At 36.2% G+C, this 23848-nt stretch overlaps 2 long non-coding RNA genes across 3 annotated transcripts; one reads left to right on the top strand and one right to left on the bottom strand.

Annotated features, from left to right (window-relative positions):
• Positions 1-14468: 14468 nt before the first annotated feature.
• On the bottom strand, positions 14469-18731 carry LOC128284214 (uncharacterized). 2 transcript variants are annotated; one of them, XR_008274585.1, is made up of 3 exons: positions 18598-18728; positions 18051-18171; positions 14469-14758 (listed from the first exon to the last, which is right to left on the bottom strand). It is a non-coding gene; the product is annotated as an uncharacterized LOC128284214 (long non-coding RNA). The 2 variants fall into 2 exon arrangements; XR_008274586.1 differs by lacking the exon at positions 18051-18171 and having other exon boundaries at positions 18598-18731.
• A 33-nt stretch (positions 18732-18764) lies between these two features.
• Positions 18765-19501, top strand: LOC128284215 (uncharacterized). Its single transcript, XR_008274587.1, has 2 exons — positions 18765-18890; positions 18983-19501. It is a non-coding gene; the product is annotated as an uncharacterized LOC128284215 (long non-coding RNA).
• Positions 19502-23848: the final 4347 nt, after the last annotated feature.

Here is a 23848-nt window from a genome sequence, read left to right as displayed (position 1 = left end):
CTTGAAATTTCCTTTTAGTATTCTTGAGTAGGACATTGAATTCTTTGTTTAACCATGACCGAAGTTGAAAGAGTATGGTTGTGATGTATTCGACCATGGTGCATTCATGAGCATGATTTATGCTTGTTACTTGATTGGTAAAATTTGTGTTTGGATGGGTATGAACCCTTGAGATTGACCTTGCACCTATATGTGTATACATGTTTGCACATGATGTATTGGCATGACATATATACTATTTCAAGGTATATATTTGCTTGTGATGATGTTTGGTTATGAAGTACATGAGAGATGTGTATTGAGCTACAATATGTAATCGTTAGTTAGTAAAATGCATGCTGTTTTTGTGTGGTATTAAGTGCATAATTGGCCTCAACATGGACATGCATATTCGGCCACATGAGGGAAATTGGTGTGCATGCATTCGGTTAGAGGCAAGCATATTGATGCCTATTCTTGGCTTAGAAAATTGGCTAAGAGGAATATTAACTAATGTGTTGAGTTCGATTCGTGATTTCATACATATGCGACTTTGATGCCTAATGAGCATATATATTGGCTAGGTATCTTGAATTCCTCTTCGATTCTCAAATGATAAAACTAATTTATTTGTTAAATTAAGCTCAAGAGCAAAGGGAGCTAAATCCGATAAGGGAAGGAAAAAGTCGTCGAATAGCCGTCGAAATCGTTCGACCACGTCCGAGGTAAGTTTTGAGTATCGAAACTTAGATTTTGATTCGATTGAATGAAGTAATAAGCAATCGAAATTGTGCCTTTGTATGTGGCCATTGAGCGAAATGATATTTTGCTAAGTGAATTGTGCATAAAAGTTGTGTTATGAAATTGAAACAAAGATGTGTATGAATGTTCGAGTGATATCGGGCTAAGCGAAGGCAATTCTGCGAGTTATGATATCGGGCTAAGCCGAAGGCAATTAGGCGAGTTATGATATCGGGCTAAGCCGAAGGCAATTGTGCAAATTGTGATATCCGGGTTAAGTCCGAAGGCCTTTGTGCGGGTTACCATAACGGGCTATGTCCCGAAGGCGTTTGAGCAGTAGCTATATCCGGATAAACTCCGAAGGTATGTGATTCGAGAACTTTGAACTTGCTGGAAAATTTTCAGTTAATGCACTTGTGACATTCCCAACAACAAGGTATGTTTTGTGTGCCGCACACTATGAGTAAGTGCGTATGAATATTCGCTCTAATGATAAATGAGCTATCGGCATTAACTAGGCCGTTATTTGTGTATGAATATAAGAGTTGGGATTGTGAAGTAAGCATGTCTTTGAGAAATTGTGCATATGAATTATTGTTTAGCTACTTGAATGCTATGCTTTGGTTGTGTGTATATTATGGCTCGAAACTTACTAAGCATAAATTGCTTACTCCGTTTCTTTGTTTCTCTGTTTATAGATTTTGCTCGTTAGCGATCGGATTCGGGATCATAGAAGTTGAAGTCAACCACACTATCAAAGCCCTTTTGGTACTCCTTTAGTTGAGTTTTGGATATGGCATGTATAGGACTACCCTCGGTTGTTTTAAGTACTTGTGATGTATATGTGTACGGCCATGCGAAAATGGTTCGTAATAGTGGAGTATGGAATTAGACCATTTGTGGTTTGTAATTATATTTGGTTTCATGATGTGATTATGGTTTGGAATGAGAGAGTTGGTGACATGATCAGCCATTGGAATGGCTAAATATGATCATATGTGGACCTAAGTATGACTAGACTATAGTTGGTTCATGGGAACTACAATATAGGTAAAGCCTACCTTAAAAACAGATGCTGCCAGCTGCAGTGACGTGGATGTGGAAAATCACCAAAATTTGTAGGAAGGGTTTTAAATAGTGAATAAATTATGTGATCGAACCTTGACGAGTCTATTTTCATATGAAAGTAACGAAACGATCATATGAACAGTATACCGAGAGATATTAAAGTTCTCGTGAGACAGGGCCAGAACAGTTTCTGGGTCCCCTGTTGCAACTTTGAAAATTTACCATAAATTATCCAGAATGAATTAGAAGTCATGCCTTATATGTGAAGATTCCTTTTTCAGTCTAGTTTCATTATAAATAAACGGCATCAGTATTGAAACCCTGTACAGAGAGATATTCAAGTTGTAATGCGCGAAGGTCAGTGTAGTCGACCCCTGTAACATGGGTGACTTTAACTAATAAACTGTACCAATTGGTCCGACCAAAAATTCTAGAAATAAATCCATGGATGGATATATGAGTCTAAATTCAAGGAAAATTTACGGAATCAGTTTTTGAGTTGTGAAACTCGAGATATGCTTTTTAAGGCGATAGCGATGCAGTTTTCCAGCTTGCCTGGGAATGTCAAATTGGTCGGTGCCATAAGTGGTTTTGGCTTGTTAACCCCTCGTGTCCGACACCGGCAACGGTCTCGGGTTCGGGGTGTTACAATTTTATTGGTATCAGAGCTACGGTTTAGTCGATCCTAGGACTACCGTGATATGTTTGGGGTCTAGCTATACATGCCATTAAGTGATAAATTGATAGTGTGGTGATTTCTGACAATCTGAATTTGTGTTTGTTTATAGCAATGGATCCCGATCCCAACCGAGCAATATCGATGATGTAGAGAGTGCGGCGCTTTGCTCAGCGCAAGGGACAGCGCGGCGGACTCTCAACTTATGGCTAGCAATCCGAATGATGAGGCTAGGCAAGCCTTTTATAGTGTGATGAATGATTGGTTCAACCAATACATTCGAACTAACACTACTGTTCCACAACCTCCATTCCCGACTAATGCAACCCCGCACCTACAATACCTCCGATGAATCGACCAAATAAGGTCAAGTAAGCCCCAATCGATGGATTCGAAAACATGGGGCCTTGAATTTAAAGCTACGGATAATGACGATGCCGAGTAAGCTGAATTTTGGTTGGACAACACTATCCGGTGCTCGATGAGCTATCATGTACACCGATGAATGGTTAAAGTGTACTATCTCCTTGCTACGCGATTCGCCTACTATTGGTGGAGTACTCGACTTGTGGTGTCTAGAGAGCAAGTAACTTGGGAGTTCTTCCAAACTGAATTCGAAAGAAGTATATCATCGAGATTTATGGACCAAAAGCGGAAGGAATTCCTTGATCTTAAGCAAGGTTCCATGTCGATTACCGACTACTGAACGAAAATTTGTGAGGCTTAGCCAGATGCTGCTGAATGCATTTCTTGAAAGTGATGTGTAAAGCGCGAAGATGGACCGAACGATGATATAAGTCGTATGTTGGCATTTTGGAAATCCGAGAGTTTGTGGCTCTTGTTGAGCGGCGTGCAAAGCCGAGGAGCTCGATATGGAGAAAAGAAAAGCTAAAGTGGGAGCAAGGGAGTTTCAGAAGAGGTCTTGGGAAGCCCTTCCCACATCATCAAAGAAATTTAGAGATGGCTTAGGCGGTCTAGAGACATTTCGGCCTTTTCTAGACGAGACCGCGATCGACCCCCTATGGGCACGCGAGTCACTTGATCGCCGGTGTTGGCAATGATCGTCGAGACGAGCGGAGTGCCAATATTGTGGCAAGTGGCATTCTAGGAGTTGTAGATTCCGTGACCGCTCTGTTACAAGTGCGGATCGGTCGATCATTTCATTAAGGATTGCCCGAGTTTATCTCGAACAAAACGTAAATCAAAGTGGGAACCGGGTGCTACCACAACTCGAGCTAGGCCACCTTGAAATATGGGCAATGCTAGTGGCGGTCGAGAGGATCTAGAGATGCTACCATCGATCCGAGGCTCGTGCTCTGCTAAGACTTATGCCATACTGCGCGCGTGAGGATGCTTCCTCGCCAGATGTTATTACTGGTACTCTTACTCTCCTTTACACTAATGTGATTGCTTTGATTGACCACGGTCCTACTCATTCTTATATATCTGAAACCTTAGCATCCAATAAGACTTTGCCCATTGAGTCTCTTGAGTTTGTAATTCGGAGTTAAACCCTTGGGTCATTACGTGCTTGTCAACACGTGTGTAAGAAAAGTCCCTAGTATTTCGAGGTTCTTGTTTTCCGCGGACTTGATGCTTTTGCCATTCGACGAATTGACGTCATTCTTGGTTTGGATTAGTTGACCATGCACGATGCGGTTGTAAATTGCAAAAGCAAGACTATTGATCTGAGGTGCGCAAATAACGAGATAATTCGGGATGAGTCTACGGACTTAAAGGGGTTGCCAGCTGTAATATCAGCAATGTTGGCCCAGAAATACGTAAGAAAGGCGTGCGAAGCATACCTTGCGTATGTTCTAGATGACAAGGAGTTAGAAAAGAAACCCGAATCGTGTCGATTGGTTTGTGAATACCGGATGTTTTCCACGAAGAATTCTTTGGGTTTACCACTGTTCGGAAATAGAGTTTGGCATTGAATTGGTACTGGTACCACTCCAATTTCGATAGCTCCGTATCGTATGGCACCAACGGAATTAAAGGAGTTGAAAGCTCAGTTGCAAGAATTGGTGGATAAAGGTTTTGCTCACCGAATTTTTCACCTTGGGTGCACCGGTGTTGTTTGTGAAAAGAAGGATGGAACCATGAGGTCGTGCATCGACTATCGTCGACTTAATAAAGCGGCGATAAAGAACAAATATCCGTTACCGCGTATCGACGATTTGTTCGATCAACTGAAGGGAGCTTCAGTGTTCTCGAAAATAGATTTGAGATCGGGCTATTATCAGTTGCGAATTCAAGATTCATACGTACCCAAGATTGCCTTCAGAACGAGATATGGTCACTACGAGTTCCTAGTGATGCCGTTTGGGCTTACTAATGCCCCTGCGGTATTTATGGATTTGATGAATCGGATCTTGAGACCATATTTGGATCGGTTAAGTAGTCGTGTTCATTGATGACATCTTGGTCTATTCAAGAAATGAGGCCGAACATCTTTGAACACTTGAGGTTAGTCTTTGCGAATCTTATGGGATAAGCAATTATATGCTAAGTTGACAAGTGTGAGTTCGGTTAGAGAGGTTAGCTTCTTGGGACATGTGGTATCTGACGGGTATTCGAGTCGACCGAACAAAATTTCAGCCATACTTAATAGGAAGCCTCAGAAATATTCTTGAGGTTCGGAGCTTTTGGGGCTTGGTTATTACCGATGATTTGTAAAAGGTTTCTCAACGATAGCCACGCCAATGACGAAGCTACTCTAAAAGGATGTTAAGTTGAATGGACGGAGAAATGTCGAAAAGTTTCGATCAACTAAAACTTATTTGATGAAGCCCCAATTCTAGTGCAACCCGAATCGGCAAAGAGTTTGTCATCTATAGTGGCGCCTCCCTACTTGGGTTAGGTTGCGTATTGATGCAAGAAGGTCGAGTTGTGGCCTATGCGTCGAGGCAATTAAAGCCACATGAGAAAAATTATCCGACCCATGGTCTCGAATTGGTTGCCATCGTATTCGCCTTAAAGATATGGCGACATTACTTATTTGGTGAGAAGTGCCATGTGTATTCGGATCATAAAAGTCTCAAATATTTGATGACTCAAAGAGACTTAAATCTGCGATAAAGACGTTGGCTCGGTTTGTTAAAGGATTATGAGTGGTCTTTGACTATCACCGGGAAAGGCGAATGTGGTTGCGGATGCCTTGAGTCGTAAATCATTATTAGCTTCTGACGATGAGCGTGCACTTGTCCGTTCGATCCGACAATGTGTTAGTAGCTGAATTGAAAGCCAAACCATTATTGATCGTCAAATTCGTGAAGCTCGAGAAAGTCGACGATGATTTGGTTGCAAAATAAATTTGAGTGTGTTCGAACAAGGAATCGGAGTTTCAAATCGATGATGACGATTGTTTGAGGTTGAGAATCGTGTGTGTTCCAAAGAATTGAACATATTTCGATAATTCGAAAGAAGCCCATTGTAGCCGAATGGCAATCCACCCGGGGAGTACGGAAATGTACAATGATTTGAAACGTCGGTTTTGGTGGCATGGTATGAAACGAGACATCTCCGACATCTTTTTGAGGTGTTTAATATGTCAACAAGTGAAAGCGGAACATCAAGTGCCTTCAGGATTACTTCAGCCGATCACGATACCGAGTGGAAATGGGATCGAGTCACAATGGACTTTGTATCCGAACTGCCATTGTCGTGAGTAAGAAAGATGCGATTTGGGTCGTTGTAGATAGATTGACTAAGTCGGCTCACTTTGTCCCCGTCGCACGGATTTTTCAATGGACAAACTAGCCGAATTATGCGTTTCTCGGATTGTGAGATTACACGGGTGCCTATTTCCATCGTGTCGGATAGAGATCCGAGATTTACCTCGCGATTTTGGAAGAAGTTGCGAGAGGCTCTGGAATGCAGTTGCATTTCAGCACCGCCTTTCACCCCCAAACCGATGGTCAATCCGGCGGATGATTCGAGATACTTGAGGATATGTTAAGATGTTGCATCCTCGAGTTCGATGGTTCATGGGAGCGGTATTTGCCTTTGATTGAATTCGCTTACAACAATAGTTTTCAATCAAGTATTAAGATGGCACCTTACGAGGCCTTATGCGGGCGTAAATGCCGTACACCATTGTGTTGGACGGAGCTAGGTGAAAGCAAAATTTTCGGGTGGACTTGATTAAAGATCTTTGAGCGAAAGTGATAGTGATCCGTGAAAATCTAAAGATAGCCTCCGATCGTCAGAAGTCGTACGCGGATCTGAAGCGTAAAGACATCGAGCATCAGGTGGGAGATAAAGTGTTTCTCAAGGTTTCGCCTTGGAAAAAGATACTCAGATTCGGCCGTAAGGGCAAGTTGAGCCCGAGGTTCATTGGGCCATATGAGATATCCGAGCGAGTCGGTCCATTGCATATCGTTTGATTTTGCCCCCGAACTTGAAAAGATTCACGATGTCTTTCATGTTTCGATGCTTCGACGCTATAGATCTGATCCGTCGCACGTAATTAGTCCATCAGAGGCTAAAATTCAATCCGATGTGAGTTATGAAGAAGAACCGATTCATATCCTAGCTCGTGAAGTGAAGGAGTTGCGAAACAAAAGGGTTCCGTTAGTAAAAGTGTTATGGCTCAAACACGGGATGGAAGAAGCTACTTGGGAACCCAAGAGCCCTATGAAAGAGCGTTACCCAAACCTATTTACCGGTAAGATTTTCGGGGACGAAAATTTCTTAAGTGGGGGAGAGTTGTGACAGCCCAAAATTGACCCTAGTCGGGAGGTGGTTTCGGGACCACAAAACCGAGGCATAAAAATAATTTATAATTTATTTTGATGCCTATAATATGTGTTAATTCATGTGTGACATTTTGATGTTTGATTTAGAGTTATAAATGTGAATTTCATTAGAAAGGACCTAGTAGTAAACTTTGAAAGTATGATGGGGAAAGGTGTGATGACTAGTAGAACATGCTTGCAAAAATAAAGGATTTGCATGTCAATTTCCCCCAACATGAAGTGGCCGCCATGGCAAGAGTGGATGGGCAAAACATGTCATGAAACATGTTTTGTTGGTGCATTAGGGTGAAATAATAAAATAAAGAGCATGGGCAAAGAAAGAAAAAAATGGTCTCATCCATGCTTCCCCCTTGGCCGTGAGTTGAGAGAAAGGAAAAGTAAAAATTTGGTTCATCCATTCTCATTTTCTTTGGGCTGAAAATTCTAAGAAGGAAGGAAATTTTGCTCCATTTTTAGTTTAGAAGAGATCTAGAAGGAGATTTGGCTATACTTGCATCAAGATTAAGGTATGTTGAGGTTGTGTCATGAGATTCATGCTTGTTTTGGTTGCTAACTTGATGTGCATGTTAGCCATGGTTCAAATCCTTGCTATGCCATGAAAAATGGTATTTGGCCAAGGTTGATATTGTGTTAAAGCCATTGCATGCTAAATGTGAAGCTTCTTGATGATGCATGTAATGATGGATTGACTACTCTTGAAATTTCCTTTTAGTATTCTTGAGTAGGACATTGACTTCTTTGTTTAACCATGACCGAAGTTGAAAGAGTATGGTTGTGATGTATTCGCCATGGTGCATTCATGAGCATGATTTATGCTTGTTACTTGATTGGTAAAATTTGTGTTTGGATGGGTATGAACCCCTTGAGATTGACCTTGCACCTATATGTGTATACATGTTTGCACATGATGTATTGGCATGACATATATACTATTTCAAGGTATATATTTGCTTGTGATGATGTTTTGGTTATGAAGTACATGAGAGATGTGTATTGAGCTACAATATGTAATCGTTAGTTAGTAAAATGCATGTTGTTTTGTGTGGTATTAAGTGCATAATTGGCCTCAACATGGACATGCATATTCGACCACATGAGGGAAATTGGTGTGCATGCATTCGGTTAGAGGCAAGCATATTGATGCCTATTCTTGGCTTAGAAAATTGGCTAAGAGGAATATTAACTAATGTGTTGAGTTCGATTCGTGATTTCGTACATATGCGACTTTGATGCCTAATGAGCATATATATTGGCTAGGTATCTTGAATTCCTCTTCGATGCTCAAATGATAAAACTAATTTATTTGTTAAATTAAGCTCAAGAGCAAAGGGAGCTAAATCCGATAAGGGAAGGAAAAAGTCGTCGAATAGCCGTCGAAATCGTTCGACCACGTCCGAGGTAAGTTTTGAGTATCGAAACTTAGATTTTGATTCGATTGAATGAAGTAATAAGCAATCGAAATTGTGCCTTTGTATGTGGCCATTAAGCGAAATGATATTTTGCTAAGTGAATTGTGCATAAAAGTTGTGTTATGAAATTGAAACAAAGATGTGTATGAATGTTCGAGTGATATCCGGGCTAAGCCGAAGGCAATTCTCTGAGTTATGATATCGGGCTAAGCCCGAAGGCAATTAGGCGAGTTATGATATCCGGGCTAAGCCGAAGGCAATTGTGCAAATTGTGATATCCGGGTTAAGTCCGAAGGCCTTTGTGCGGGTTACCATAACCGGCTATGTCCCAAGGCGTTTGAGCAGTAGCTATATCCGGATAAACTCGAAGGTATGTGATTCGAGAACTTTGAACTTGCTGGAAAATTTTCAGTTAATGCACTTGTGAAATTCCCAACAACAAGGTATGTTTTGTGTGTGCTTCGCACACTATGAGTAAGTCGTATGAATATTCGCTCTAATGATAAATGAGCTATCGGCATTAACTAGGCCGTTATTTGTGTATGAATATAAGAGTTGGGATTGTGAAGTAAGCATGTCTTTGAGAAATTGTGCATATGAATTATTGTTTAGCTACTTGAATGCTATGCTTTGGTTGTGTGTATATTATGGCTCGAAACTTACTAAGCATAAATTGCTTACTCCGTTTCTTTGTTTCTCTGTTTATAGATTTTGCTCGTTAGCGATCAGATTCGGGATCATAGAAGTTGAAGTCAACCACACTATCAAAGCCCTTTTTGGTACTCCTTTAGTTGAGTTTTGGATATGGCATGTATAGGACTACCCTCGGTTGTTTTAAGTACTTGTGATGTATATGTGTACGGCCATGCGAAAATGGTTCGTAATAGTGGAGTATGGAATTAGACCATTTGTGGTTTGTAATTATATTTGGTTTCATGATGTGATTATGGTTTGGAATGAGAGAGTTGGTGACATGATCAGCCATTGGAATGGCTAAATATGATCATATGTGGACCTAAGTATGACTAGACTATAGTTGGTTCATGGGAACTACAATATAGGTAAAGCCTACCTTAAAAACAGATGCTGCCAGCTGCAGTGACGTGGATGTGGAAAATCACCAAAATTTGTAGGAACGGTTTTAAATAGTGAATAAATTATGTGATCGAACCTTGACGAGTCTATTTTCATATGAAAGTAACGAAACGATCATATGAACAGTATACCGAGAGATATTAAAGTTCTCGTGAGACAGGGCCAGAACGGTTTCTGGGTCCCCTGTCGCAACTTTGAAAATTTACCATAAATTATCCAGAATGAATTAGAAGTCATGCCTTATATCTGCAGATTCCTTTTTGAGTCTAGTTTCATTAGAAATAAACGGCATCAGTATTGAAACCCTGTACAGAGAGATATTTAAGTTGTAATGCGCGAAGGTCAGTGTAATCGACCCCTGTAACATGGGTGACTTTAACTAATAAACTGTACCAATTGGTCCGACCAAAAATTCTAGAAATAAATCCATGGATGGATATATGAGTCTAAATTCAGGAAAAATTTACGGAATCAGTTTTCGAGTTGTGAAACTCGAGATATGCTTTTTAAGGCGACAGCGATGCAGTTTTCCAGCTTGCCTGGGAATGTCAAATTGATCGGTGCCATAAGTGGTTTTGGCTTGTTAACCCCTCGTGTCCGACACCGGCAACGGTCTCGGGTTCGGGGTGTTACACGAAATAGGAGCACATGGTCGTGCCCCAGCTCATATCCTACCCCGTGTCCAAACAAGTGAGCTTACTGACTTGGGTCACACAGCCAATACACACGCTCGTGTGGCTAGCCCGTGTGCCCTAAAAATGGCCATATACGCTCGTGTACCAGGTTGTGTTAGGCCGTGCCACACCTGTGGGGTATACTGACTTATGCCACACGGCCAAGTCACACGCCCTTGTGTGAGGCCGTGTGGAACATACTGACTTGATTTCTAAAACCACACCAGGAGACATATGACCGTGTAACATAACCGTGTGTCACACACGGCTGAGACACACCCCTGTGTCTCTGCCCGGGTGGACAAAAATAGGCTATTTACCAAGCCAATTTGTCACCCAAATTTGAGCGTACCTATTAACTTGCACCATCTCAAAACATAAATAGGCAATTAAACTAGCCAATTCAAACATGAATCATGCATATTCTGTATTACATTTCTCAATACACACCAGTAGTCAAATAGACCAATTCATTTATACCAAAATCTCACAAATATATTTCATCAATATAGCTACTCAAAAACATGCATTCTTTACTTTGGTTTACTAGCAACTAACATTACCAATATCAACATTCAACCATTTAACAATTTCCATAGCAACCATATATATACATATATGCACATAACCAAATCCACCATATTAAGCCAACACTCATGGCCATATTTACAAACTAAAACATATTTCATTACAAGTCATTACAAACAACCAAATTCACTATCAACCCATAATCAAAATGACTCAAAATACCTATACATGCCATATACATAATATACCAATGTTCAAAGGTACCAACTGATAGGTAGATAGTGTGAAGCGAACTCCGACGATCCCCAATTTCGAGCAAAATAAACTTAGTCACTATAACACGAGAAAAATAAACAAAGTAAGCTATAAAGATTAGTAAGCTCGTATGAAATAAACTTAATGCATTCACATGAACATAAATCAATAATTTGAATACATCAATATGTAAAATTCATTAACTATCAAACCTTTCAAGTACTCATTCACAAAACTATATACTTTCATCATCATTTCTTCGATTCAAAGCTAAAATGGTTTATACACATACCTGTACCATCTCATACCAATTTTGTATACATTCCCATCTTTCATTTACCCATTGAACTATTCAAAATAAAGTTCGGATACTCAAGAATCTCTCACGATAAGTACCTATATCATGGCCCATAGCCAAATCAAGGTAACTTATCTCCGAAGTTCTGATATCATGGCCCAAAGCCAAAATCACCCAATATGTATGGCCCGAACCCAAATCGATTTATCTCTCACCCGAAGTGCTATATCATGGCCCGAACCCAACTCAAAGTATCCCTAATGACATGTCACTAACATCCTAAACTATTTCTAAAGTTCAACCGGGATTTCGAATGTCGAATCGTCGTCAAAATACTATCATTCATATCCACAGTCTCGTATTTGTAATTCATGCAATAACAAAGCATATAAGATGCATTTGTATTGAAATTTATTGCATACGAACTTACCTTGAATGTGGAAACAACGAAACGAGTCGATTAGTCGATAACTTTATCTTTCCCCCGATCTAAGTCTACATTTCTCCTATCTTGATCGAAATATATTCAAATTTGACTTATTCAATTATCTATTCATTCAATTTAGTTCAAAACACACTTTAAAACACATTTACATTTTACTCCACATTTTTCACATTTTTCACAATTTACTCCTTATTTCATAAAATCGCAAATTAATGAAATTTCAATTAAACTCATGCTAGCCGAATTACTATTATGCCATTAGCAACCCATATTTTTCATTTATTTCACATTTTAACTACTATCTTTACACATTTCACAATTTAATCTTTAATTTGCATTTTCACTAAAAATCACTTTACAAAACTTATTTAACTATCATCAAACATTCATAATCTATCATAAAATATCAAAATACTCATGTATTCATCTATGAAAACATTAAAAATCTTTAACAGTTTTGCAAAATAGTCCCTGAGCTAGCTAGACTAAGCTGTAACGATCTCAAAAACACAAAAATCATTAAAAACGGGACAAAAATCATACCTAATTGAGCATACAAAGCTTGACCGAATATCAACCCCTAAAATTAGCTATTCTTCATGTTACAAACGGCTAAAGAAGAAGATGACTGAAAATTAATGGCTTTTGTTTTATTTAATTAAACTTTAATTACTAAATGACAAAATTAACCTTATTATTAATTCAAAATTTCAATTATGCCAAGCCATTATCATCCACTATCTAATTAATGGTCTAATTACAACATAAGGACCTTAACTTTAAGGTTCTATAGTTAAATTAACACCTTTAACTAACAGAACAGCACTTTTGCATTTTACGCAATTTAATCTTTTTTTATCAAATTGAGCAACCAAATGCTAAAATTTCTTAACAAAAATTTCACACCATCATATATTCATCTGTAAACATTAAAATAATAATAAAATAAATATTTTGACCTCATATTTGTGGTCCTAAAATCACTATTCCGATTTGACTAAAAACGGGTTAGTACAACGTCTACCCTTAGGGATTTTCGTCCCTAAAAATCTTACCAGTGAATAGGTTAGGATATTGTTTTCTCATAGCTTTCTCGAGCTCCCTCGTAGCCTCTTCGACACCATGACATTGGCATAAGACTTTTACTAAAGCTATGTGTTTACTTATCAGTTCTTTGATCTCTCGAGCTAGAATTCTGATTATTTCTTCGTTATACGTCATATCAAGTTGAATTTCAATTTCTACAAGAAAAATTACATGTGAAGGATCCGATCTATATCGACGCAACATCAATACATGAAACACATTGTGGATTTTCTCTAACTCAGTCGACAAAGCTAGTCAATATGCTTCTAGCCCTATTCTTTCAATAATCACATACGGCCCGATGAAACGCAGACTCAATTTGCCTTTACGATCAAATCGAAGTATTTTTTTCCATAAAGATACTTTCAAGAATACTTTATCACCAATCTAACAAGTTCAGCACCCTGTGGTATCTCAGGAACCTGTTGAGGAGTAGGTAGGGGAGGTCGGTGTATAACAAGGTTTATTCTCGGATACTAGGTAAACCATTCATTCACCATTTGAAAGAAGGATTGTTTTGTCTCCTCACTTCAGCCCTCAGACACGAGTCTTTCACTACCAGACGCAAACGCAACTTTTTGAACTGAAGCTGAAATATTGCTCTCAGTTTTCTCGGATTCAGCTCTAACTCGATTGGATGACATTATTAAATGAAAAACACGTTTAAAATGATCAAGAATCATTATACTATCACAATTTATATAATGGCATGTATAACTAAACTTGTGTTTGCTACGTCAAATCTGAGAATCGGCTAAATCATAGCTCTAATACCACTAAATGTAACACCCCTAACCCGCATCCGTCGTCAGAACAGGATTTCAAAGTATTACTAGAACTTTCAAAATATTTTACAAATAATTTATATAAATTACTATTCATTAACCGAGACCATTCAAAACGTCTCTTAATTGAACCCTCGAGACCCAATACGAGTATTAGAATTGAATCGAGACTGAATCGAGAACTCTAAGAATTTTTCACGAAATTATAAAAATTTTTCAAGGTACAGGGCTACACGCCAAGGGACACGACCGTGTGACCCTGAGACACGCCCATTCTAGAGGTCGTGTTCGACCCCGTGTAACTTTTTGACTTATCCACACAGTCATGCCACACGCCCATATTCTAGGCCATGTAGCACAAACAGCTAAGACACACGCCCGTGTGTTCAATTTTAAGCATTCTGGTTCTCAAAATTAAGGTGTAGAGGACACACGGCCTAACCACCTGCTCATGTTACACGGCTGTGTGTCACACATGGTCTAAACACACGCCCGTGTGTCTGCCTATGTGGACAAAATGAAGCCATTTCTAGCTTCATTTCTTACCCAAAATTTCACCCAAGACCTGCACTTGAAACACACATCCAATACCAACCATTCCAAACATTTCTAAGCATTCAAGTTAAACATTTTCCATCATTCATCATGGCGTACCATTACATGCATATGTGTTTATAAACTTACCTTGGATTAGCTTAGGCATTAACATCATTTGATTGCATATACTTAACATATCACATATGAATATATCATAATAACCTACTTAATTATACCAAAATAAGCCATTACTAGTCATTCCAATGGCTAGGCTACAAAACATCATTTTCATGCCACTAATTGTCAAGTTGTCCTATACATGCCATTATAACAAAATAATTTAGCCATATATACACCCAAAATAACTAGTTGATAGTGTGACAATGCTTCGATAATATCCAACCTTCGCGAGCTTTCGAGCACTATAAAATAAGGAAAATAAAACGGAGTAAGCATTATATGCTTAGTAAGTTCGTATAACAGAAACTAATCTTACCAATCCCGTTATTAAATCTAAGTATACAATATCATGTTTTCCATCCATTTGGTTAAATTGCCTAAACACTTACATTCAATCAAACATGTTAGTTACAAGGTTTACATATACATCAAGTAAAGATAGATAAGCTCATTATGCAATACTCTTTTAATACATTATCATTTCATCTCATAATTCTCATGCCATGTCAAGAGTTTTATATCCGTTAAATTATTGAAATTTAAATGGATACTCAAGTAGTACATTCGAGGTGTACGATTCAATAATCCGTTAATTTCTTACTCAAGGGTACCCAATAGGGCACCAAATCAAGAAACACACTCTCGAGTCACATATCGTGTAACAAGATTACCAGTCTAGGCTAAATCTTTTATATAACGTAAGCTCAAAAGAGTTCAATTAGGATTACTGGTCCTGGCTAAACCCTAATCGTAACGTATACTTGAGAGGTATTATATCCGAATTACCCGTCCAGGTTAAATTCTTTCTATAACAAGGTAAATAGGATTACTCGTCTAAACTAAATCTCATTCGCAACAAATGCAGGATCTTATTCGTTTCAAAAAAGCGCATATATTCATCGGAATTCAATATTCAATTGGGACTTAACCTTTTTTCACCATATCAAGCATGTATTAAATTTCTCATTATAGCATTCAAGTAATGTATATTAATATAAGTCACATTCCATACAACACAAAATTCAATTAAACATATTTACATGCCTGATTAAGTTACACGAACTTACTTCGACACTTGTTCGCGTATAAAATCTACTAATCCGAAACCTTTTTTTTTCCTCGGTCTATCCTCGAATTTGTGTTGTCCGGATCTATATAAATAGCTTTAATCATCAATTTCCCATATTTTATATTTATTTGGACTCAATTTTCGTCCTAAGAAAAATTACCATTTTGCCCCTAACTTTTTCATAAATTCTAATTTCATCCCTAGGCTCAAAAAATGAAACTTGTACAATTTACTCCTTATTTCAAATCTAACCAAAATCTCATTACAAATTTACAGCACATGTATTAATAAAAATTTAAAATTTTTCATCAAATTTCATAAGTTTACACTTTAGTTCCTAAATCATATTTTCATCAAAAACCACTTTATAAAAGTTGTTTATCTATCAATAACCTTTTATTTTCTACCATAAATTTTTAGTTTTTAGCATATGCATCCATGACCCATTTTTTGTACTTTGATAACTTTTTAAATTAATTCCCCAAATAGATAGTTTAAGCTATCTCGGTTTCAAAAATATCAAAATTACTAAAAACGGGACAAGGAACTTACCCAATTAGGCCATGAAATTTTTTTCTCTCTCCTAGGTTTCCATATAATTTTGGGGTTGAAGATGACAAAATAAGATGGTATTTTCTTTTTATCATTTTTTAGTTAATTATTTATTTTAATTTTCAATTTAGTCCTTCCTCTTTTTCTAAATTTCTATGGATGAATCACCAGAAATCTACATACTTTTCTTTAATGGTCTAATTACCATATAAGGATCTCTAGATCTGAATTGCATAACTATTTAATCTTTATAGCTACTATAATTCAACTTTCGCATTTTATGCGATTTAGTTCTTCTTGTTTAATCACTTAATCGATAAAAATTTTGTATCAAATTTTTCACACGACATATCTAGATAATGCGGACTATCTAATAAAATTTTATTTTTGGGTCGAATTTTTAGTTCCAAAACCATTGTTTCGAATTCACTAAAAATATGGGTTGTTACACTAGGAGTGAGCTAATACATTTTGGGACCGTGTAGGAGACCATTAGAAGGTGCTATAACTCGATTCTAGCAACTGGGTTGAAACACGAAGCACTAGATGTCGCAAAATAGGGCGCAAAATAGAAGAATTTAAAAAATGTCTTCAATGTCGCAACATACCCCTAAAGACATCAGGTCCTATGTCGCAGCATATTATCTTTGATGTCGCGAAATAAGACCTGATGTGTCATTACATCGCCTCTGTACGGGAAATATTTACGAGCCAAGGGTGTTTTGGTCCGCACAATCAAATGTTAATCATGAAAATGGCAACTAATCCAGGGTTAAGGACAACAGCCATTTTAAAGTCTATAAATAGGCTCATTTAACACATGTTATGGACATTATTCGTAATGTATAATTTTCTCTTTAGATTTAGTCTTTAACTTTTTTCTCTTCTTAAGTTTTAGATTTTATTTCCATTCTTGTTATTTACTTTTATCAGGAGATCAAGTTTGGAAAGTACAATCAAACTCTATGAGGATTCTGCTCTTAATTTTAATATAAATCAAACTTATTCTAAACTCTATTCTCTTGAACTGCGTTTTATGTTTATTCTCTTTTTTTAAGTTTATATTGTTTATGAGATCATGAAGAACTAATCCCTGTGGAGAATTAGCAAGTGGAAATGTGATTAATTAACTTTTTTTGTAGGGGATTCTTAGCAGGTCAATTGTTCAAGAGAGAAAGAACATAAAACCTAAGGTTTGACAATCCTAAGAAGTCATTAATATGGCAATTAACCCAGATTTGATATGGCCTATTAGTGAACACCTTAATCCTAAACCAATCTAGACTATAAGATTAAAAGATAACTAGTTCTTTCTGACTTGGTATTCTAATAAAAGAATCGGAGGATCCTACTAGGGTATTTGATTAGTTGATTGAACAATTGTAAGCAATTCCTACATATACGATGTTTTGCTTTCTACTACCAAAGTCTTTTGCATGGAAATGGAGAATATAATAAGGTCTTTTTGGTGAAAAAAAGTCATGGGAAACGAGGAGATCACCATGCACACTTAAGAAAGAGGGTGGTATGGACTTTTGTAATTTGTCGTATGTTAATGTTACATTATTGGCCAAACAGGGTTGACATTTGTTACATATTCCTCATTCTTTATTAGCGCAAACTTTGAAAGCCAGATATTTTAAAGACTCAAATTTCTTAAATTTCAAGTTAAGAAATCTACCTTATTTTATTTAGTAGAGCTTATGGGCTACAAAAGGGCTCCTTCATAAGGGTTTGTGATAGACGATTAGTGATGAGAGGAAAGCCTCTATCTAGGATGATGCTTGGGTTCTTGGCAATGAAGATTTCAAAATTCAGAATACGGAGTCTAATTTGGCTCTAACTCCAAGTACAGTTGCAGAGCTCATTGATTCGAATACAAGAAAATGAAGAACCGAATTAATTCATAATACCTTCACAGAGAGAGATGCTGAGAGAATTTTATGCATTCCTTTGTCGATGAATGCGCAAAAAGATCACATCGTATGGCACGGAGAGGCGACAAGGGAGTATTCCGTTCGGAGTGGGCATAAACTACAATTACAAGATGTGCAGACTCAAAAGACAACAAATTTATAGACAATTTTCTAAGAAACTGTGGAACTTAGATCTACCTCCAAAAATTAAAATTATAAACTGAGGGATTTCTTGTAATTATTTGCCCACTTTTAGAAACCTACACTATAAAAGAATGATGGGATGTGCAAATTGTTGTAGATGTCAAAGTGGAGCAGAAACGATGGAGCATCTATTATTTTGTGAATGCCAAAGGAAACATGGGAGAAGCTTAATGTTACTTGGCCTATAGCAGAAGCAAATACTGAATACAAAGTTTGGATTAAGAACATGTTCGAATCTAATTCTTTGTGTAAGTGCAGATTGATAGCATGTGCAATGTGGGCAATATGGATGTTAAGAAACATATTCATTCGTAAGGGATAAGGTTACACGCACACTTACCAGGGCGAAGGTTACAGTCAGGTAGATGGACAGCTCCAAACGGGCCGACAGTTAAAATAAACTTCCACGCTGCGTTTAACAGGCAAAGAAAAAAGTTTTGCTCCGAGTTAGTGATACGAAATGAAAAGGCAGGGGTTTTTGTTTAAAATCGTCCTGCATGAGAACATATCATTCGTTTTTGTAGCAGAAGCGATGGCGTGCCTCTAGGCGATTCAGCTAGGGTTAACTCTCGGACTGCTGGGAGTTGTAATTGAAGGAGACGCTCATTTGGTGATTTGTAAACTGCAAGCAGAGTAAGCAGACAAATCTGAAATCGAAGTCTTTATTAGATATTAGAGCAGCTAGGTTCAAGATTTAAATCTTGTGTTTTTCGATTTGTTCACAGAGAATCAAACAAGGTTGCTCATATCCTAGCTACAGAGGGAATCAAGAGGAGGGAGACCACTTATCTAATCAATGTTTTTCCTTCTTTTGCATTGGAGGAGGTGGACGTTGATCGGAGATGGACGAAATCTCTGAACGGAAGAAGATGAAGAAGAGCCCTAGAGAGATTGAATCTGAAATGGAATGGGTAGGTGAGGAGATGATTAAAGGTGCGTGATGAAGAAGGTTTTTGTTTCTGATGGAAGATTTGATGGCCAGTAACGATAATAACTTTCTTTGAGGTTTCCCTAGGTTAATTTGTTGTTTTTCAGGGAGGGGGTTAATTAATCGATTACAGTTGGAATAGTTTGATGTCTCTAGAGTTACCTCCGAATATCAAACTGGATCCAGGCTTTGTTTTCTTTTCACTTTTTGGTCTATGTCCTTTATTGTCTTTGAACCTTTTTAACTTAGTTTGTAAGTCCTTTTGGACATGTTTAATTATTAAATAAAGGATCCAGGTATTTCTTTCAAAAAAAAATTTGAGCTTTCTAAATGTATTAAATAAATAATTAATTGAACGGGTTGCTTCGATGACTATTATGATGCTTCGGATTCGACTAAGTTTTCGGGGCAAGAATGCTACAATCAATTTTCCATCCTTCAAATAGCTTTCTATTTTTACTTTACTCTTTCTATTAAAACTTTATGAAACAAAGTGATTTTGAACTGTTACTTTCTAAATTCTTATAATTCATGTTTTAAACTTTTGATTGTACTTTTAAGTATGTAATACAAATCTACCCGGATTTTTGCTAAACTCTTCGAAACATTTTTCCTGCCCATTCTAGTTCTTTTATTTTTAAGTTTATTATTATTATTATTATTATTATTATTATTATTATTATTAATCAGGTATTATTTTAACTTTTTTCTCTCTTAGGCTTTCTTAGTTTCCAAGTATGTTCAAAATTATCGTTCAAAAAACCGTTTGAATAAGCAATAAACAATTCAAATCTCTAATTCGATTTATTAGATTCAGGATTCCACATCATTTAGTATTAGACCTAGGCTTCTAAGTGTTCGAAGTTGAATTTTTATTCCGTTTGTAGATTTTTTGGCGCCTAAAGTGAAAAGCAGGTCGAAACCTGCAAATCAACCATTTTTTTTACTGAATTTGCGGGTTTTTTCTTCTTACTATGCGATCTTATTCCGCTTATTACTTGAAATTTGTTGCTTTCATTCATTAAACACACACACACAAAGAAATGTTTTCTGTTAAAAAGAAGCACAACAGTTACGCGCAGTGCTTGCTTTGCTCTAATAGTATGAATTCTTTTATCCCATTCGCATTAATTCTGTAACGCCCCTAACCCGTATTCGCTGCCAGAATAGGGTTTCGGAGCATTACTACCACTTGCAAATCACTAAAAAAAATTCACTTAAATACTTATCAATTCAATGCATCAATAAATATATTACCATTCAATCAATGGCTTGGCACTTGCCTAAGCATCAACAACAATACTTGTTAGTGTACTTACACATATTTCATATAAATTCTTATTTTCTCAATATGTCATATTTGAATTTAATACTGTCTTAACTTACATATTTTCCTTATGTTAACATAAAAAGATAATCTCATATGTACATGTCATGATACATATCATTCTCTTACCGTTTCTTTAATAACATATATCATTCATTTCATTATATCAACATTTCATGCACCATCATTTCCTTATATCTTAGGTATATTTATTTCGGTAATGGTTCGTATTAAACTTAACATAATTTAAATTCCATGTACCTATACTTATTTCATTTATCTATCTTATAAATTATTTCATACAACTATTTTGTACATTTATTTCCATATGACCAATTCTCGTAAACATTTCACATTACCATTTTGTATAACCAATTCATTTAACCATTTGTTATATTACCTGAATATTAGTTGTTCAACAGATATCTTGGCGTTTCTCTTCCACGATCTTATTTATCTTCGACATGATGTCATAGTGTCTTTCAACTATGGTCTTACTTATTTTCTGTCATGTTGCCATGGTATCATTCAACCATGGTCTTATTCATTTCCCCGTCACGTTGCCATGGTATCTTTCAACATGGTCTTACACATTTCATGTTACGTTGTCATGGTATCTTTCAACCATGGTCTTACACTTTCAACCATGGTCTTACACATTTCATGTCACGTTGCCATGGTATCTTTCAACCATGGTCTTACACATTTCATGTCACGTTGCCATGGTATCTTTCAACCATGGTCTTACACGTTTCATATCAGGTTGCCATGGTATCTTTCAACCATGGTCTTACACGTTTCATATCAAGTTGCCATGGTATCTTTCAACCATGGTCTTACACGTTTCATATCAGGTTGCCATGGTATCTTTCAACCATGGTCTTACACATTTCATATCAAGTTGCCATGGTATCTTTCAACCATGGTCTTACACGTTTCATATCAGGTTGCCATGGTATCTTTCAACCATGGTCTTACACATTTTCTATCATAAAGCACACTCCCGCGAACCTCATTCTTACAGTGGGATTACCAGTCCAGGCTAAATCCCCTGTAATATAAACTCATAGAGTATTGTCGGGATTACCGGTCGAGCTAAATCCTCGCAACGACAATTACTCTAATGAGCTTGGATCTGAATTACCATCAGAGCTAAATTGAGACCCTAGTTCGGATTACCCGTCCGGCTAAATCCATTTACACATATTCTTCGGAGGGCTATATCAGGTTAGAATCACCCGTCCGGGCTAGATCCTTTTTACCTTCAATTCCTTTTCAGAGATCCATCGAATTTTCCTTTCATTCAACCGGGATTTCTTCTCATTTTATCAAATATATCAATGTTTCATCAATTTTCATATAATGAACATTCAAATCATATTCATATCAAAAACATGCATTTCAATTATTTAAGAATATAATTCAAGTTACATGAACTTACCTCATTGATTGTTCGTGTTTATGATTTCATTATTTTGATATATTTTCTTTTCCATGATCAAGTCTTGTATTTGTGTCATCCGGATCTTTATAAATAAATTTGATCATCATTTTCATTCATTTCATATTCTAATGCATTTAATTAATGCTCCAAGCAAAAATTACCATTTTTCCCCTAAACTTTTAATTAATGACGATTTCATCCTTAGGGTCAAGAAAATAAAATTCTTGCAATTTAATCCTTATTTCCAGCTATTATTATCATACATATCGATAACAATCCATGAATTCTATAAAATATCAAAATTTTTCACAATTTCAACACTTTTCAATTTAATCCTAAAACATGTTTTCCCGATCTTGAACTGAATTGATAATTTCGTTAAATTTTGTAATTTAAATAATAAAATAATCTATTTCATGCAATTTAGTCATTTCTGACATTTTTACAAAATTGCCCATAAAGTTTTACTTTTATTCATGCAAATTAGCCATGCTAGATGAATATTCATACATATTTTCCTCCTCCTCCTCTCCATTCCACATCCTTAATTTATATAACATGCAACAAGTAACATTATCAATAATTTCACTATTTACTTATATGTACATTCAAAACTGTCCATTTGCGTCATAGTCACTAAATTATTTATATATTAAGCTACAAAACTCGAAATTAAGATCCGTTAATTTTTCCTGAAACTAGACTCAAATGTCTTCTTACCATAAAATTTTCAGAATTTTTGGTTTAGCCAATTAGTACAGTTTATTCATTAAAGTCTCCCCTGTTTTGCTATTTGGCAGTTCTGACCACTCTTCACTAAAGTTTAATTATCTCTTTAAACAGAATTCAAATGATGTTATAATTTGTTTCTTATAAAATAAACTCATTAAGGAATTTAACCATATAAAGTATGTAACAAAATTATTTTGTATAATTTTTAGTGATTTTTCCAAGTTAGAACAAGGGATCTTGAAATCATTCTGAACCAGTCTCACAAAAATATAAATATCTTAGAATACAGAATTACTTTACTTTCTCTATTTATTTTATATAAAAATAGACTCAATAAGCTTTAATTCCATATCACCCTTAGCTTCTAATTCAATTTCTATCATTTTGGTGATTTTTAAAGTTAACCTATTACTATTATCTAAAACTACTTTAGTGCAACATATTGATTACCAAGTTTATAACACTCCTATTTCCATTTTCTACCATATTTCCCATTATTTTCTCTCATTTCCCTTCACTAATATATCAAAAACATGGAACCATATAAAAGAAAACTCTACATTAACATTAATTCCATGCTTTTTCAACAATATTAGACTTAAAAATATATTGAAATCTTAATGTTCTTACCTTTTCTTATTAACTTCAATCTTTAACTTGATTTTTCTTTCTCCTCCAGCTTCTATTTCTTGAATCCAACTTGATATTCTTGCTCCCCATCATCTCCTTGCTATCTTTCTCTCTTGATGGCTATAGAAATTTTTTCAATTTTTAGGTGAGATTAATGAATTTTTGGTGAAAGGACTAAATTGTAAAGAAAAAAAACTTCTTTTCTTCTTACTCTTTCTCAGGTTGGTTTGCATGGAAAGGAAAGATGATGAAAATTTTTCATCTTTCTTTCCTTATATACTAAATAAATAATAAAAAATAATATTAAATATCTCATAAAATATTAATAAAATAATATTTATCTAATTAATTAATTTAAAATATTATCAACATAATCATTACATTCTAGAAATTTCTCTCTTACTAATTGACTATTTTGCCCTTCATGATTTTTTAAAATTCTATCCTTAAGTCATCATTTAATTTGATAAAATTACAATTTAGTCCCTCATAGTTCTTCACTTATTCAATTTGATCCTAATTTATCCATT

This window comes from Gossypium arboreum, chromosome 11, assembly GCF_025698485.1.
Source record: "Gossypium arboreum isolate Shixiya-1 chromosome 11, ASM2569848v2, whole genome shotgun sequence".
NCBI classification, from domain to species: domain Eukaryota; kingdom Viridiplantae; phylum Streptophyta; class Magnoliopsida; order Malvales; family Malvaceae; genus Gossypium; species Gossypium arboreum.
The sequence above is the reverse complement of the archived record's forward strand: the minus strand, read 5'-3'. Positions and strand labels throughout refer to the sequence as shown.